General features: G+C 35.3%; 1 protein-coding gene across 1 annotated transcript in view; it reads left to right on the top strand.

Moving 5' to 3' along the window:
• Nucleotides 1-14,412, top strand: part of Il1rapl2 (interleukin 1 receptor accessory protein like 2) — a 664,928-nt gene that overhangs the window by 319,675 nt on the left and 330,841 nt on the right. The window lies entirely within an intron of this gene.

Below are 14,412 nucleotides of genomic sequence, written 5' to 3'. Positions count from 1 at the left end.
GGGACAGATCAGTCAGAAAATAATAGCGTAATAGTAATAAGCCCTTCCTATGGGTAATCATCTCTAGTCAGAATATAAGAATGTGCTAATGTACAATTTAACAGGCTCATACTCCAAAGAATATAGCTGAATAAGTAATTGATGTATTTTAGGTTGTGACCACTTTGAACCCCATACAGATTTCTGTAGTGACTACATTCATTTGCTAACAACATATACAGGTTCTTACCCTCCATATCTCTGCATAGATGGAAAGAGAAAGGATGGAAAATATTACATATAATATTCAAATGAAAACATGGCTGGTCCTAGATGTCACAGAAAAAAAATATATTTTAACTCTGAAAATGTCCTTGAGCCAAGGAAGAATATTGTATAATAGTAAAAATTTTTTTTCTCAAGTCATACATGGCAGTTACCAATACATGTGAACCCAAGTTCCAAACATTGAAACATAGAAGCCAAATGCTGGTGACACTGTTGGAGAACTCAGGTTCATTTTCAATAATGCATAGAATACTAAGACGGAAGATCAGCTAGGAAACTTTGCTTCACCTTCACCTTTCCTTTCTCTTTCCATCTATCTGCACACTTAAGTCAGATGCAAGTCTCACAGCATACATTGGCATCTAATTTTATTTTCACACAGTTTGTGGTTCTGGGGGTTTAACCAAGGGCCTTGTGTGTGCTAAGCAAAATTTCTACCTCTGAGTTCAATCGATAATTCAGCGTACTTTTTTCTGAATCCATTCAGCTGTTCTATATACTTTAAGCAGTTTAATTAACCTTACATTTTAATTAGCTTCTTGGTAGTCTACAGAATAATGGATTTCATAATGACATATCTAAACATGAATAACACACTTTGTTTATATTTGTCCCCTCTTGTTTCATTTCTCTCTTGTTCTGGTCCCATTCTACCTTCCACATATCTTTTCCTGTTTTTATGGTCTCCTTCCCTCTCTCAGTCTTTCTCTGTCTCTAACTTGAGCTCTATTTCTCTCTCCTTAAAATGCATACACACACACACACACAAACACACACACACACACACACACACACACACAGAGAGAGAGAGAGAGAGAGAGAGAGAGAGAGAGAGAGAGAGAGAGAGAGAACTTAATGCTCTAACCCAAAATGGCTCACAGTGGCATATATAAAGAGCTTTCTGTACCACATTGAAATACCATCCAGCAGATGATACATTCTTTTAAAACTGCAGCTGGAACCTTTCCCAGGTTTTGTCACATGCTATGTCCTAAGACAATTATTTACACATTTAAGAAGGCTCAAATTACTAGGTAACATTTCTTTCCATCATGGAATGAAAGTAGAAATCAAAATATTTGAAGCAAAGATAAAGTTCCTATGTGGAAAGTAAAGAATACCTTTGAACAACGACTGGGTTGAAGTAGTAATCAAAAGGAGCAAGTAACATCTTGAGACAAAGGAGATAAAAACACAGCATATTAAAATTTATGAGATACAGCAAATATAGTACTAACAATTTTAGGTTTTTTGTTTAAAAAAAAGCTAGTCCCAGTAAGACAAGAATCCCTTGTTTTATGTCATATGTAGAATCAGGGACTGAGAACATGTAACAAAAGTCAATATAGTGAGTTAATATGACTAAATACACTGCATGCATACTCTGAGATATCACAATGAAATCCATTTGTAGAGTTAATACATTGTAATAAAAAGAAAGTTTTTAATTTTTAATATGCCAATTAAACAAAAAATTCTAGTAGCAACCTAGTTGTATACTTCAAAATAACAAACCATGCCTAAATACCCAATTTGAGAAGAGGAGGAATATTTGGTGGTACAGGATGAAGAGGAGGCTAAGGAAATAATAAAAATAGAGAATAAATAAAATTGAAAACTATCAATGATACTTGGAGCTGTTTCGGTATAAGGACATTGATACAACTGATAAGCTCTTAGTAGTTTAAGAGGAAGGAATCAGTTATGACTATAGCTCAGAGGTATAGCTTTTGCCTAGAATGTAAGATTTGAAGCTGGATTCAGTTCTCAGTATGGAAGGAAACACTCAAATAAATAAATGAATAAATAAAACCAGAAATAAATGCATAGAAATAATTGATGACATATCTTTTTGTTACTTCTGTGGTTTTAAAACTGTATAGAGAAAAATTTGAATAATTTGAAGGTAATGGATAAATTCCTAAAAAAATCATGACCCATTCCAGCTAAATCATAAATAAATAGAAACTGAACAAATACTATTGAATGTGACTACAACATCAATAATAAAAAGTATCACAGCCAAGAAAATCCAGGATCCCATGGTAGTACTCGATAATTCTAGCTAACATTTACAGAAATATTAGGAATACTCAATATTTCTAGAATGTTTAAGAGATGGAGACACTTCTAAACACATTCTACTAGACCAACATTACACAACTAATAAGACCAGGCCAAGAAATTGCTAGAAAACTACAGTCTAATCAATATTCTTGATGATTATAAATTAAAAAGTCTTCAATAAAATACCAGCAACCTGAATTCAATTGCATGTTAAAAGGATTATACACCATGACCAATTTGGATTTACCCTGGAATGTACAGATGGCTCACCATATGAAAATCGCATAAGCATCTTAATAGCTGTGGGTGAAGCTTTTGAAAAATCTCAACAACCTTTCATGATAAAAACATATGGAACAAATTAGAAATGGAAAGAAATTACTTGAACAGAATAAAGGTCATATATGAAAAAACTCATAGCTTAAATTATATACTGAATGTTGAGAAACTGAAAACTTTTCCTATAAGATAAGGATCCTCAATCTGTAAATATAGTACATGGAGTCCTAACCAATACAACCAATCAAAAAAGGGAAATAAGTGATAGCTCCAAACCTGGACAGACTATACAAGTATCTTAATTCTCATATGACATGGTCTTCTTGGTAGAAGAATACTTATAGGATTACAAAAAGACAGACGTTAGATCACATAAATAAGCAAAGCTTCAAGACATGGAATAAATAAAAAAAAAAGCATTTGTGCTTTTACAGTCTATCACTGAACAATCTAAAAGGCAAACTAAGAAAATGTCATTAAAAGATAGTGTAAAAATAATAAAATGCTCTGAAACCCATTTTGTTCAGTAGGTAAAAGCAATGTACATGGGAAACTATAAAACACTATTGAAAATAAAAAGGCACAACTGTGGGATGAGGTTTAACTTTCAGCTCCTCTATGACAGCATACAACCACCTGCAACTGTACTTCTAGGGAATCCAAAACCTTCTTGTGCTCTTCATGGACACCAGACACAAACATGGGCACATGCATATGTGCAATCAAAGCACTCACGTGCATTTTTTAAAGGTTAAAGGCATAAATAAATGGAAAGATATCTGTTTCACCAGTTAGAAGATTTAAGGGTATGGGGGACTTTTCGGATAGCATTGGAAATGTAATTGAGGAAAATACGAAATTATATATATATATATATATATATATATATATATATATATATATAAAGAAGATTTAATATTGTTAAAATTTCCAGCGTTGGAGTATACATCATTAAAATACATATCAAAATTTCGATTTTACATTCTGTAAAAATGGAAAATAAAATATTGTGATGGTAAAACCTGGTTGTCTGCTTAATGGGATATGAAATTGACTAAATAGCTAGACACAAGATCAAATTATATGAAGCAAGAAGACCCACTTTGATGTAATATGGCAATCTAGACAGAATCAAGTGGTGAAAGGAAACTTTGCTCTGCCTGCCTGCCTTCTCTCTGGCTAGGAAATTGATTTATCTTGTAGAGGCGTCTACTGTTGCTGCTGTATTCCTTTAGTTATATTGCAACTCATCTTCTTCAGGTTCCCAACATTCACTGTAAGACTAGTGCTTCTCCAGCATCCCTCCAGGCTTTTTGTACCTGATTGGAAGTGCTGAGGCTCCTAGTCTTGTGAAGTTTACAGCTACCATATGCTTGGACTCTCCATTCAGGCATTCATTTTAAGACTATGTAGATTATATAGGATAAGCTGATGTAACCCCCTTTCATGTACATACATACAACACACACACACACACACACACACCATGTTCTACTTTATCCTCCTATTTCATCCCCCTGCATACTTCCAAAACTATATAGTCTGTTTCCCATTCCTAGATAGATCTGGTTCCCCAGTCCCCTCATTCTGTAACTAATCTTTGTGGTTTTATGGATTGTATGATGGTTATTGTTGTATTAACTTCTAATATCCTCATATAAGTAAATAAATACCATATTTGTCTTTCTGGTTTGTGTTGCCTCATGCAGGATGAATTTTTTTTCTAGTTCCACCAATTTGCCTGCAAATTTAATACTGTCTTTCTTTTTTTGACAGCTGAATAATACCCCATTGTGTAAATGAACCACAATTTCTTTATCCATTCTTCTGTTGAGAAACATCTAATTTGGTTGCAATTTCTGGCTATTATGAATATAGCAGCAATTAACATAGTTGAGAAAGTGTCTCTATGGTAGGATGGAATATCCTTTGGGTACATGCCCATGAGAGATATTGTTGGATCTTGAGGTTGATTGATTCTCACCTTCCTAAGGAACTATCACATTGCTTTCTGTAAGGGCTGTCTGAGTTTGCACTCCCACCAGCAGTGGATGAGTGTTTCCCTTAATCCACATCCTTACCAGCATGAGCCATCACTTCTTTTATTAATCTTCAACATCCATACACGTGTAAGGTCAAATCTCAAAGTAGTTTTGATTTGTGTTTCCCTGATGGTCAAGAATGTTGAACATTTAATTGTTTCTCAGCCATTTGAGTTTCATGGATAGAGTATTTTCTGCTTAGATCTGTACCTCATTTTTAATTGGATTTTTCTTATGTCGAGATTTTTTTTAGTTATTTTTATATTTTGGATATTAGATTCCTCTTGGATTTGTAGTTGGTAAATATGCATATATATATGTGTATATATATATATATATCCATTTGGTAGGCTTCTGCTTTGTTGAATGACACTATCCTTTGCTGTGCTGAAACTTTTCAGTTTCATGAGGTTCCATTAATTAATTATTGATCTTAGTGTCCATGCTAACAGTGTCCCTGTTCAGAAAATCTTTTCTGTGTCAATGCATTTGCAAGCTGGTATCTTTGCCTCTAGTTCTATGGGGTTATCACTGCAGAGCAAAATGAAAATATGAATTGTATCATCTCTCTGTTCTAATTTGCTAGCATTAGTAATTTTCTTTTTCTTTTCTTTTATTTATTCATTAATCTCTCATGCAGTACATTCTGACCTCAGTTCTCCTCCCCAACTCATCCAATTTCCTCCCTTTCACTTAGCTAGCAAAAAAAAAAAAAAAAAAAAAAAATCCTTACCTTGTTCAGAGGCTGTCACCTACTTTAGTTCCATTCTCTTCTCTCACCCAGTATTCCAGTTATAGCCAAGTTCTTGCTTGCACTCATGTGCTCACTCATCCCCCTCTCTAATTCCCACCTTCTAGCTTAGGATCAACTGCCTAGGATTCCTTTCATTATCACTGACCCCCAGTAGCAGGAAGAATTTACTCTTACTCCATCTTTTGAATTCTTCTCTCTCAGTATGTTGGGCATTTACTTATTGGTACATCTGTCTCCCTTTACTAGTCTTCAGTCTTTACAATTAGGGATTTTAGATATTTTATTCCTAGCAGTAAGTACAGTGTCTGAGGCTCAGTAATTTGTGTTTCATGAATATATGCACAGACATGTATATGAATTCATGAGAAGCACAGTTAAGATTTCTGCTTTTCTGTGATAAATAAAATGATCCAACAATATCCCTCACTTCAGCCTTGCAAATAAATTATTTTACATTTTCAAAATGCAACTTTAGAGAGGATTATATTTGTAGCTTTCAGGAAATGTAGTATGGCTGAAGATTTTTGTTAGTTGGTAGAGTGGCAATATTCATGAAGCATTCATGAAGTTTACATACTGTATACATTGAGCATGGTAGCACCACACCCATGATCCTAGCCTTCAATATTGGCAAAGTAGGAAAGAAATTCTGAAGTTCAAGATCATCTTTGGTTACTGCCAGGGCTACATCCATAGCTAGCTGTCTAAAGAGATTAAGAAGAGAAAAAAAAAACATGTCTAGATAGGAAAGAAACTTGTTGGTTTTACCCTGGGGTCTATCCCATAATCAGCCACCAAACACAGACACTATTGCATACGCCAGCAAGATTTTGCTGAAAGGACCCTGATATAGTTGTCTCCTGTGAGGCTTTGCCAGTGCCTGGCAAATACAGAAGTGGATGCTCACAGTCATCTATAGGATGGAACACAGTATTCCCAATGTAAGAGCTAGAGAAAGTACCCTAGAACTGAAGGGGTCTGCAACCCTATGGTGGAACAATATGAACTAATCAGTACTCCCAGAACTTGTGTCTCTAGCTGCATATCTAGCAGAAGATGGCCTAGTTGGCCATCACTGGGAAAAGAGGCCCTTTGGCCTAGCAAACTTTATATGCCCCATACAGGGGAAAGCCAGGGCCAAGAAGTGGGAATGAGTGGGTAGGGGAGCAGGACGGGGGGAGGGTATAGGGGACTTTTGGGATAGCATTTGAAATGTCAATGAAGAAACTATCTAATAAAAAATTTTTTAAAAGATTATAACTAATATTTTAAAAACCAAAGGTCACAATAGCTTAATGGAAAATATTTACTTCTTGATAACATAGAGACTGGTTGGGTATTAAAATAACTTTCTATGTAACTCCAGCCTTTTTTTTTCCATTCTCACATAATCTTTCAAAATCTCCTCCAGGAATTCCTATACACATATAGCCAAGTAAACAAGATATCACTACCTACCACATCTTCTTATCCACAATTTAAACATTCCAATGGAATTCCAATCAAAATATCACAGTAAGGACTAGTTATAGGCACTATCAGGTAAGTTAAGTTGCTAGAAGAGACTCAGACTGCTCAAGCATTTGGAAAGAAACAGAGGCCATTTGACTACCACCCCACTCTCAAATTAAGAGATTGATCCACTGAACTATGTGTAGGAGGCTCAGACCACCTGGGCTGCCTGGAAGATAGTTTCTGACTTTTTGAGCTTTCTGCAAGTTGTTTATGTGCTCCGGATTTCAAGCTTTTGTGAGCTGTCCTCCATGCTAGAGTGAGTTTCGGTGATGCAGCTTTCTATGAATCATTTTTGGTCCCTGTAAATAAACCCTCAAACTTATTCCTCTTTGAAACCCAGATAAAACTCATAGGTTCACACACAACACATACACACACATACACACACATGCACACACACACACACACTCACACACAACCCTTTAGAAAGCAGAGGAGCACAGAAACTTAGATAAGTTTTGGTTTTAATGAAGCTATGTAGAATTACCTATGGGAGCACCCCTAAGAGTCTTGTCTCAAATAAAGACACCTATGACAATCAAGAATCACTCTTTCTAGAGAGCAGCCTGTTCGATTACTGTACAACATTTCTTTGCAAAGTTTTTCTTTATGTTGAGATATAATCTTTTCCTATAAGACAGAATCCACTTAGTTCATCCAATAGCTGAATATACTAATATATGATATACTATTAAGAACATTATGTCTTCTCTTTTCTGGATCTATTCTAACAAAGAACGTAAGCGTGATTCTCAAAATATGAGTCCATATACCAGAGATACATAACTCCCTTAGAGCGTAGGACAACTGACTTCCTATATTCCAGCTTCTGTGGAAATGAGATCATCCATCTGCAAGCACTTTTTACAGTATAAAACAGCACATTCATAGAAGGTATCATTATCCTTATAAATGTAGCTTGAAATTGTGTGAGCTTATTCAGCAGCCACATCACACTGTTGGCTTGTCTTTTAAACTTGTGGTTAGATAAACTCCCCAACCCTTTTCACAGGAGTTACTATGTGAAAGAGCCCATAATCATTTGTTCCGTGGTCAGAGATAAATAATCATTCACTTTTCTGTCTTTAAGAAAAAATAGTACTAGTAGTGCCTAGATATCAGGGATAAATACCAGCCTCAATTTTAGACAAGGTGTAGGTCCCATCAACCAGCACAAACCACTGTAACCAAAATTGATGTTTTTAAAAGTATACATTCAGTTAACTAAGCATATTTTCTTCTCTGAATCACACTGAATACTTGATTTGTATCCACTTGTGGCATTGAGCTGGGGACAGTCTTAAAACTTTTGATTTCTTCTTTAGTAATTAATGGTCTTATTTTCATTAACTGCTCTCTAGAGCAAGAATTGAGCACTTTTTTCTCCAAGAATTTTTGCAAGCAGTGTGAACAATTTAAATTATACAAACGTATAGAAAGTGTAAATAATAGTATGCTTGAGATTGCATGATTAATACAGTTGAGTAGAGATATGAAAAAATATATACCTTTTCCACTATATTCTTCTTCCTCTAGGAACGTTTTGGATCATTTACTTTTCAAGTCCATTAATCAGGGCCCATCTGCTAAATTCAGGATTAGTGGACCATAATGAAAGGCTCAGGTTTTTTTTTTTTTTTGATTGCAGTCACCTTAATTGCTTAGTCTATTTGTACTCTTCCATAGGGAATTGTTGATGGCATTTTCAAATATTGAGCCTTTCAAAAACTTCCCAATTAATTAATTGTATTACTTCAATCAGGAAAAGGCTACTGCATTGCACACTGTTTTATGAACTCCCTTTGGTCTTGGTAGACTAGAATTTCCAGTTTTCTATGTAAGAGAAAAGAAATGACCAGCTTTCTTCTTGGATAATGAAAAGTACCCAGAAGTTTTGGCTAGCTCTAAGTTTAGTGTCTCATGAGATGGTCACCAGAGGAATACCGTGCTGTGTCATCTATAGGTATATCCTACGCATTTGGATTGGCTGCCTTTTACTCCCAGGTGCCCTCCATTACTCTATGTGCCAGCTTCCTAGAGAAGCTTTCAAAAAGGGCTACAAGATGAGTAGAAAAAAAATGATATAAGTATTTTGTATTCCAGCTTTTGAGACCAGATATATAAAAACACTCTGTTAGTGGTGTTGGTTTATTGTGACAGCACCAAAGGAGAATGAAATTTATGCTTCTCCAAACTTTTGCCCATCTCTAGCCATCTTCAGTATCTCTGTCAACACTTTGGGTTCTTTCTTTCTGTGTGTAGTGTTTCTTCTGTGTGTAAAATTTCATCTTCTTATAACAATCCACTGTATTCTGGGGTTCATTTTATCATAGCTTAACATCACTCAAATACTTAAAAGACGCCTTTTTCAAAAAAAATGTTCACAGGCATTATGGTTATGCACACAGCTTGCAAAGTATACATTGTTCCATCCATAATGGCATGCCTACTTACATCTATATTCAAAGAAGAGTTAATAGTAGGATGAGATATAAAAAGTTTATTTCCAGAGTAGAAAGTTTGACAAGCCAAAATCTGAGCACCTGGGATCCTGCATATGAGAACTTTCATGTAATTTCAATTGTTGGAGAAACATATCAGTAGACAAACATAGGCAGGTCTCAAGCAGCTTTTAAGAAGGAAGTGTTTTTGTACATTTGAGCTTTAACCTTGGGGCTGAATCTACATGTCCTGCCTTCCAAGTTCAGGAATAGAAATCCCTGTATACACATGAAGAATCTTTCAAAACTGAGATTCATTTCAAGTACTGTTTTGTTTTTTCTTCCATTTCCTGCGAACATAAGGAATTACTAATTTTACTTGTCTTCTTTGAAAGAAATATATCCTTAATTCTTGCAAATTCTAAAGTCCAATGTATTTATACAATCAATCTGTATTTATAAAGAAATATCAATTTATAATTAAAACATAATAAAAATCTTTTGTTTTGCCACAGTTCTGAGGAAAGCAAATACTGAGCAATGTAATATTTAGAGCTTATGTGCAAATCACAGAAGGACTATTGTGAACCATTGTAATTTGAGTTACTTTCTTTATTTAACCAGCCCTTCCTCTTAAAAAAAAACAATAGAGAGAAAAATGGGGTATTTTGGCACATTAAGTAGGTTGTCAATAATTATAAATTGAATTTCAAGATTCTTTTTATATACAAGTGATACTACCTGGGTTATATTTAGTTTTGACATATGATGCAACTTGTGTACAATTTCTAGTACCTCACACATGGAAATGAAGATGTCATGTGTCCACAGAGAGGCAAACATATAGTTCAGCTAAAAGACAATCAAGAAGTACTGAGTAAATTAATGTATTGTTATTTTGTGCCAGTTAATAAAGGAGGACCATTCATGTTACTATCCTTACATTGTTAGTAATGGTAGAGTGATATAGGATGAGTTAATCTTTGGTCTGTGTAGAGCTGTGAAATAAGTTCTCACATTCCCTTCTTTTCCTGGAGATCATTTTTTATGTCAACAAATATGACCTTTGTAAAAGTACTGTAATTTGCATATATTTAAATAGTAATTCATATAATATATGATTTAAACAATGATTTATTAGGTTGAAATCATGCAACAAAAAAATTATTGAGCTCTAACTATAAAACAAACACTTTTCTGAACCCTGTGGGTATAAGTAATACATTTTTTTTCTCCTTATGACTTTTATTGTCCCAGCAGGGGAGAGAGTAAGTAAATTAACTTACTATTTTCCTGAATGTAACATTTCAAATTATTATTACGTGTTTAAATAGAAAGAAAGAATGTCTATCTATGTGTGGATGGGTCAAGATGCCTGGATTCAGAAAGTACAAAAGCATAAACTTTAAGGATGATTAAGAAATGTCAAACGAAAAAAAAAAAAAGAGGAGACATATGTTTTCTAAATGGAAATAACATATATTAAGGTCCTACAGAAGCAGAAAAGGCCAGACATTTTTGCATGTCTTAAGTCTAATATAGCTAGAGCATTAGAATTTGCAATGATCTACGTAAGGGTGGCATATAGCAAGGCCAGATAGATGAACTGTGATTATGTCATGCAAAATCTCAAAGAAACACTTCTACCAATGATGGCTAATGATGCTAATTATATATACCTTTATTTTTAACGTTTTATCTTGAAATAATTTCACACCTGACAAAATGGTTGCCAGAGTAGCACACAGAATTCCTGTACATTCTTCCACACAGCTTCGTTTATGAGGGCTCTCGTTAAAATAATATCGTATAATTTCTGCCAAGTGATAAAGGCAGCATGAAGTGATCTGTTCAGAAAAAGAAAGGTATGGTTATTCCCATGTGGTAAGATTAAGAAGACTCACTTAAAATTAAACTTCTATGTCTTAGATATAAGGTTACAAGTTAGAAATGAACTATAGAAAGGTAGTTCCTGGCTAATAACCTTGCAATGTAGCAGATTTTGTGATAGGTTGTGCATAGTTAGGTGAGAGTGATAATATATTATTAAAAACTGTCCCATGACTTATTACTTTATTAATTTACCTCTTCCAGATTTAGAGGTTTGAGAATAATAATTCAGTAATTGACCTGATTCTGTTAGCATTTATTTGGTTCTTTTTCTGTGAATAAATTTGATTATGGTCAAACTATAGTGTCACTGAAAATTCTGGGGCTTTGGTGCTCATCTTACACAGATACAATTTAGGTGGCTTCTCTGTCTATGTCCAAAGCATGTTTCAGTATTATCTGTTCTTTTAAGAGGAGATCTGTTTAGTTGAAAGGCTTTCTGCTAAGGCAGATGATGTCAATTCTGTCAAGATCTAGACTTTGAATAAGAGGAGCACTGCTCCAATATATTAGTCAAAGGAAATCCCAAGTCCAGCACAGACTTAAGAGGAGGCAAAATGGTCCCCACCTTTCAAAAGAAGGAATTACATGCATACAATGGTCAGTAGTGACCCTTGCAAAACTCTATTATGGAAAAGTCTGGAAGGTGACTAGGATTATAAATTGCATGATCAAATGAGAAGTCCAGATTTTTCAAGGTAGGGCACTCTCAAGAGAACTTATGGTCCACTCACATTGTTTTTCTTGTGAAGAAACTCAAGCCTCAAGATAAAAGGCACAACCATCACATAAATCCACAGAACACACCATATCCCAAGCTGTTATTCTCAGCCAGTGCTCTTTTATGAAACATTCTTTTACCTCTTTTTTTCTAAAGGAGGGGGAATCAATATACTTGGATATTTTTCTTCATTCCACATTTTCTAAGTAACATTTAAATGCCATATAGCTTGTTTCTAAGGATTATAACAAACTATTTTATCTGTCGAGGGAAAAAATAGATGCTACACCATCTTAGGAAACCAAGGAAGACATTGAGTTGTGCTTATGTTTTATTTTGAGTGTCTGCTTCCCAAACGGATTCATGCAGTGCCATTTTATGTTTGCTTATTGTATCTGTCGAGAGAATGACTTACTTGCAGTTGCATGCCTCATATAGTCTGTAAATTACAAATAGCAACATTCAGCTCTACTCCTTTGACCTTTTCAACACTGTATAATTTTCAGGGTATGCCAGTGCACATTGCTTCTTGTTTACAGCCTCAATGAACTGTGAAAAAGGGGTGGGATAGCCATCAAATCAAAATATACAATACAGAGAAGGTCAAAATAATGCATCATAAAACCAACTCTCAAAGCGAGGGTTAAAATCAAGATAAATCTGTCTTATTACTGTCTCTTCCCTCCCATCATACCCATAGAGATTAAGCATGAGGGCACATGTTTGTAATACCAGTCCTCAGAAGGCAGAGTCAGAAGTACTGCAAAACAACAGTGAGCCTATTCTACACAGTGAGTTAGAAGACAGCTAGTATTGTGTAATGTGGTCCCATTTCAAAGAAAGAAGTAGTAAGGGAGATATTATGTACATGTTAATGATGAGGCAGAAGATATCAATAATGATATGATGAATAAAATTACACCATGTGTTTAAATGTATTTTGAAATGAATTTTACTATGTTTGAGTATACCCAAGATCCATCTCAAAATGAACTGATATCCAACTTGTCAGCTCTGAAAACATATACATATGTATGAGTAACCTCATATTTACTGAGTCTATATTTATATATTTAGGAATATATCCACCTAACAATCAAAGAAAAAGACATTCATGAATTTGAAAGAGAAATAGGTGAGGTACATGGAAAGGTTTGAATGAAATAAAGGAAAGGAAGAAATTATATTATATTATAATCTCAAAAATAAAATAGTTTAAAATAGATTAACGTTACTATCTCTTACGTTCCATCCTGACCACAATTTCCCCTCCACTCCTCTCAACCCTCCCACCTCCCCTCTCCACTAGATTCACTGTTTCTCAGCTTCCTTTCAGAAAATCTCAGGCATCCAAAGGATATCAACTAAACACCGAATAAAAAGTAACAATAAGTCCAGAAACACCATACATTTCTTTTTTAAAAAAATTTTTAATATTTTTTATTACATATTTTCCTCAATTACATTTCCAATGCTATCCCAAAAGTCCCCCAGAGCGCACCCCACTTCCCTACCCACCCATTCCCATTCTTTTGGCCCTGGCATTCCCCTATATTTGGGCATATAAAGTTTGCAAGTCCAATGGGCCTCTCTTTCCAGTGATGGCCGACTAGGTCATCTTTCGATACATATGCAGCTAGAGACAAGAGCTCCGGGGTACTGCTTAGTACATCATGTTGTTCCAAGTATAGGGTTGCAGATCCCTTTAGCTCCTTGGGTACTTTCTCTAGCTTCTCCATTGGGAGCCCTGTGATACATCCAATAGCTGACTGTGAGCATCCACTCCTGTGTTTGCTAGGCCCCTGCATCGTCTCACAAGAGACAGCTATATTTGGGTCCTTTCAGCAAACTCTTGCTAGTGTATGCAATGGTGTCAGCGTTTAGAAGCTGATTATGGGATGGATCCCTAGATACGGCAGTCTCTAAGTGGTCCATCCTTTCATCACAGCTACGAACTTTGTCTCTGTAACTCCTTCCCTGGGTGTTTTGTTCCCAATTCTAAGAAGGGGCACAGTGTCCACACTTTGGTCTTCATTCTTCTTGAGTTTCATGCGTTTAGCAAATTGTATCTTATATCTTGGGTATCCTAAGTTTTGGGCTAATATCCACTTATCAGTGAATACATATTGTGTGAGTTCTTTTGTGATTGTGTTACCTCACTCAAGATGATGCCCTCCAGGTCCATCCATTTGGCTAGGAATTTCATAAATTCATTCTTTTTAATAGCTGAGTAGTACTCCATTGTGTAAATGTACCATAATTTCTGTATCCATTCCTCTGTTGAGGGACATCTGGGTTCTTTCCAGCTTCTGGCTATTATAAATAGGGCTGCTATGAACATAGTGGAGCATGTGTCCTTTCTACCGGTTGGGACATCTTCTGGATATATGCCCAGGAGAGGTATTGCTGGATCCTCCGGTAGTACTATGTCCAATT

The sequence above is a fragment of the Mus caroli genome, unplaced genomic scaffold (genome assembly GCF_978045245.1).
Source record: "Mus caroli unplaced genomic scaffold, Mus_caroli_1 scaffold_5, whole genome shotgun sequence".
Classification (NCBI taxonomy): domain Eukaryota; kingdom Metazoa; phylum Chordata; class Mammalia; order Rodentia; family Muridae; genus Mus; species Mus caroli.
Note: the sequence above shows the minus strand (reverse complement) of the source record. Positions and strands in the feature narration are given on the sequence as shown.